At 42.0% G+C, this 5,168-nt stretch overlaps 1 long non-coding RNA gene across 1 annotated transcript; it reads right to left on the bottom strand.

Annotated features, from left to right (window-relative positions):
* Positions 1 to 2,064: 2,064 nt before the first annotated feature.
* Positions 2,065 to 3,341, bottom strand: LOC145421916 (uncharacterized). The gene is made up of 2 exons (XR_013903291.1): positions 2,349 to 3,341; positions 2,065 to 2,161 (listed from the first exon to the last, which is right to left on the bottom strand). It is a non-coding gene; the product is annotated as an uncharacterized LOC145421916 (long non-coding RNA).
* Between the last annotated feature and the right edge of the window lie 1,827 nt (positions 3,342 to 5,168).

The following is a 5,168-nucleotide window of genomic DNA, read 5'->3' as shown; positions in this document are numbered from 1 at the left end:
AAAGAAAAAGAAAAAAGAAAAGAAAAGAAAGGCAAGAACCCAGTTGAAACCTTGGGAACTTATCTGTAGCCAAATTCAAATCAATTCAGTTGAATTTTTTTATATAATGCCAGATCACAACAATGGTCACCTGCAAGATGATAGCCTCTCCAATCTCTTCCTTGGTGTGCTGCTTTGGCTGCATCTAGCACTTGTAAAGGCTCTTGAGATGAAAGTAAGTCTCAGTTGGGTCACCACCAGGTACTGGACTGAAACTTCATATCAGGCAAAATGTCAAATTTTGTTTGCAGTGCAACTTTTAGAGTTTCATAGCAATGGGCTCTTTCCCCATCCATCCCAGTCATCTCCAGGCTTTGGTAACGTATTCACAATGCAACTTCCCCCATCTGGTAGGGTGGTGTTTTTGGCCCACTTTTGGCCTCCACTTTAACACCAGCTGATCGGGCCACTTGCTCACCTCTTGAGACTAATAAGAGGGGATATCCACTGAGTGATCCTGGTATACTCACTGGCATGCTGGTGTTGGCAGTATAAGTTCGGGGCTGCTAGCTGTTGCTTTCCTTTGGCCTGCTGTTTTACCTGCCATGTTCCCCTCAGGTGGTATTTGGGCAGGGCTTCCATTAACCTGGGACCTTGAGTGCAGCTGAGCAGTTCCTCAGTCCTCTGAGTTCTGCCAAAAGAACCTTCTCCCTCTTTTGCTGTCCTACCTGGAAGTCCCTCTTTATTGCAAGCAGGTCAGCATCTGTGCCATGTGTTGTGGGTTCCAAGGTGCTGCTAGGAAAGTCCTGTCCTCCCGCTCTGCTGATGAAAATGACATAGGGACGGTCTCCCATGCAGGATCTTCTCTAGCCGATACCTTCTCCTCTTGAAGCTCTTGCTGCTGGGACTGCAGCCTTGTGTGCAGGATTGTGGCCAATTCTGGCCCAACTTGGATATTTGACACCCTGCTGTGTATCCTTTATCTATTTTAAGGTAAGTTAATCCACATTATGTTCAATAAGGATGTCATGTGTTATTAACATCTATGTCCTGGTAAACGAATGTTTCAAACAAATCAGCCTCTTTACTGCTCTGATATCTTTTCCGTCTCAAGACAGTCATATTAGTAAAACAGCCTTATGAGAAAATATTTGCTAGAATATCTTCCAAACATCCTGTTTGTGTCTGCAGGTGTGTCAAGATAATTCTAAAAATGTTATCAATATACTGAAGACTGAAGTCAACCAAGCCACTCTTTTAGGTAAGGTAATCGGGTTTGTCCAGCTGAACCTGGCTGTGTACTAGACTGGCAGATTGAAAATAAGGCAATGTAGGGAGACTTCCTACCACGTAAATCTGTTCTACTCTCGTCTAAAATTCCACCAGAGAAAACAAACAGAAGCCAACAAATACAAGGAAATAAAAGAGAATAAGTGTTCATTCAACTTCATGTCAGAAAAAATCAAGAAAGTGTCAAAACATCAAACTAAACTGCCTGAATTAATAATGGGGGAAGTGTGCGAATCAAAAAAATCTTGGAAAAAGAAAATCAGTTTCTTTGAAAGCCATGTTAATAAACTTGAACAGTATACAAAAATAGATGAGCTACAGCTGTGTGAAGGGCTACAGCTGGAGCAGGTAGCTGACGTGCTGAAGATGACACACCGAGTGAAATGCTCTCCCTGGAGCAACAGCTACTCTACTTCTTTGAGTCTAGAGATATTGCCATTGACAGCAATGTCATTTCAGACTGCCATGCACATTTGAGGAAAGACACCAAAGCAACACCAGTTTTTATCATTCATTTTGTGAACAGAAAAGCCACGACTGACTTGCTCAGGCAAACCAAGCAACTGAATATTTGTCAACAAATACTTCAAGAGGAATTCAAATTTCAAGAAACAAATACAAGGAAGTTCAATGAGAAACTGTAAAGTACAGATTAAATTAAAGGGGATACTAGAAACGGCCAAAGTCATCATGGCTAAATAATTAGTTGATTTAGATTGTTGATTAAGTGATAAGATGGATGGAGGTAACCAGACTGTTACTCCCCTCGAGTCGTAATAAAGCTCAACTTGTTCCTTGTGTTTTAACTGACATTTATTTCGGACAGGAGGATTCTTCGACATGCCTTAACTTGTAATGATGTCCAACCACAGCCGATACAATGCCGTCAGAACTAAAAAGAAATACAAACTTAAATGAATATTCTTAATAAAGCCCCTAAGCATTATATATGGCGAAACATTCCAACAAAACAATCAATAAAATACACATTACACCTCGCACTGCGGTAATTGCACTAGAATATCACGCAACACTAGCATATTTACATACAACGAAAATAAACAAAAGAAAACATTTACCTCATTGGCCTCACTCAAAGGGAATAAAACTTTAATCCTTACATCGTGGGGAGGTCCAAAAAAGGCACTCTTTTATTTATCTTACTATTTACTATCTTACTGTGGACGTGCAAACCTCGTGGCTCGTCTCAATTAGCTTGCTGAGTGTGCCAGCCAAAAATACCCTCTTAGCAACAACAGACGGAACTATAGAAAAGGTTCCTATCTAATTGCACAATTAGTAAAAATAACACATTTAAACATATAAATCCAATGAACAAAACATGAATTACTATTGATTTATTTCTTAATATTTCAACTACTAATTGTTTCAACCTTACATATCTAATAAAATGAACTTAAATGCGAGAGTTGCCTATGACGGCAGCTACACTCCCACCAAATCACTTGTGATTTCCACCTATGAACTTATGAAATGTAAACTAATCTGCTTCTAATAGTGTCACAGTCTTGTGTATAGGTCTGTCAAGTAGAACTGGTTTACTCAGTCTCTTTCCATGGTCATCTAACAATGAGTCACTCATTAACAGTTGTACTTTGCGTATACATCCATCTTCACTCGGGTGTATGGCAACAACTTTGGCCAACTTCCAGTCGTTTCTTGATGCTTGGTCATCTTGTACGATCACTATGTCATTGATCTTTGCATTTCTGTTTGTTTTGTGCCACTTTTGTCTTTGTTGTAGGCTCAATAAGTACTCTTTCTTCCATCTGTGCCAAAATTCATTGGCCAAGTACTGGACTCTACGCCATCTTTTGCGAAGATACAAATCCTCCTTTACAAAGTCTCCTGGTGGTGGCAGTATTACTGATGACTTCATGGTCAACAGAAGATTAGGTGTAAGTGGCTGAGGTCCAGTAGGATCGTTGAGTAAATGTGGGGTGATAGGTCTGCTGTTAACTATCGCCATCACTTCATAAAGATAGGTTCTTAGAGATGAACTGTCCAATGATCTGGATGACTGATCCAGAATGGTTGTCAATACACTTCGGATCGTACGAATATTGCCTTTCCCAGGCTCCACCCATATGACTGGCAGAGGGAGGATTCATCACAAACTCACAGCCTAGCTGTTTCAAACTTTCCTGATCCATTTCCTTTACTGCTTCCAGAAACTCACGTCTGGCTCCAACAAAATTGGTGCCTTGATCTGATTGCAACTGACGTACATTCCCACGCAAAGCGATGAAAGAACGCAGTGAGTTTAGAAAAGCGTCGGTTGACATATCATCAAGTAGCTCTATGTGCACCGCACGAGAGCATAGACAGGTAAACAGAAGCCCGTAACGCTTCAGTTCTTTTCTTCCTTCTTTAATGTAGAATGGGCCGAAACAATCCATCCCACAATACGTGAAGGGAGGGGTGGTCTCCATTCTCTCACTTGGTAGGTTTGCCATCTTTTGCTCTTCTCCTCGACGTCTGAATTTCCTGCACTTAATACAGTTGTAGATAAAGGATGATACTGCTTGACTGCATCCTAGTATCCATATTCCGTTCGATCTCAGTTCATTTATCGTCATGCCCCGTCCTTGATGTTTCACCCGCTGATGATAGTGATCAATCAGTAACTTTGCGATATGGCAAGTCTTTGGTAAGATGACCGGGTGCTTGACGTGTGGCTGCAATGTAGAACGCTCTAATCTACCTCCCACTCTAAGAACACCCTTCTCATCCAGGAAGGGATCGAGTCGATAGAGTCTATTTGTTCTGTCCTTGGGTAGATCCTTTCGCGTTTGAAGTGCCTTGATTTCCTTGCAGAAGATTGATCTTTGTACAATGGATATGACTTTAAGCTCGGCTTCTTTCCTTTCTTCAAGGTTAGTGGCTTTATTGCTTCTCCTTTCCAAGCCCTTAAACTCTTTCACAAATCTGAGAAGTCTTGCCATAGCTTTGACCAACCTTGACCAACTGGAGAATTTCAGAAAACGTTCTGCCAAAGAATTTGTTTCTGTAGTTGTATGGAGTACAACAACTTTGAGTACTTCTGGATCCTCTGCATCAAGTTTCCCCACCGTGACTTCTTCGTGGGGAAGTTTCTCTTGCCAAAGAAAACTTGGACCACTAAACCAGTTGGAGGTAATGAGGTCTTTGGCCTTCAGTCCGCGCGAGGCATGGTCTGCTGGATTGAGATCTGATACCACAAACTTCCATTGCATCGGTTGAGTGCTTTCCTTAATACGCTGAATGCGATTTGCAACGAAAACATGGAAACGTCTCGCATCGTTGTTGATATATCCCAAGACAACTTGAGAATCTGTCCAGAAGAATTCTTGAGCATCTTCTAGCTCCAACTCTGCTTTGAGCATGTCACTAATCCGCACTGCTACAACTGCTGCAGACAGCTCCAATCGTGGCACCGTAGTAACCTTCGTGGGTGCTACTCTGGACTTGGCAAAGACAAGAGCGCAGTGGACTTGTCCTGCTTCACTGACAGCTCTCAGGTACGTACAAACACCATACCCTGAAACACTTGCGTCTGAGAAATGGTGAAGCTCGTACTTCTGAACTGTTTGAAAATCTTTTGGCACGTAACATCTGTCAATTTTGACATCTGCTAGATTTTTTAGATCCAACAACCAGGACTCCCACCGTGACTTCAGATCGCTTGTGAGTGGTTCGTCCCAATCTGCTTTCTCACGACACATTTGCTGTAGTATCTGCTTCCCAAGTAGAACAAAAGGTGCCACAAAGCCAAGTGGATCGTAAATAGAGGCTACTGTGGACAACACTCCTCTTCTGGAAAGTGGCTGCTCGTTCACAACTACTCGAAACTGGAAATGATCCGAGTCGATGCACCATTTGACACCTAGGGCTCTTTC

The sequence above is a fragment of the Astatotilapia calliptera genome, chromosome 18 (genome assembly GCF_964374335.1).
Source record: "Astatotilapia calliptera chromosome 18, fAstCal68.1, whole genome shotgun sequence".
Taxonomy (NCBI): Eukaryota; Metazoa; Chordata; class Actinopteri; order Cichliformes; family Cichlidae; genus Astatotilapia; species Astatotilapia calliptera.
This window is presented reverse-complemented; position numbering and strand designations above follow the sequence as displayed.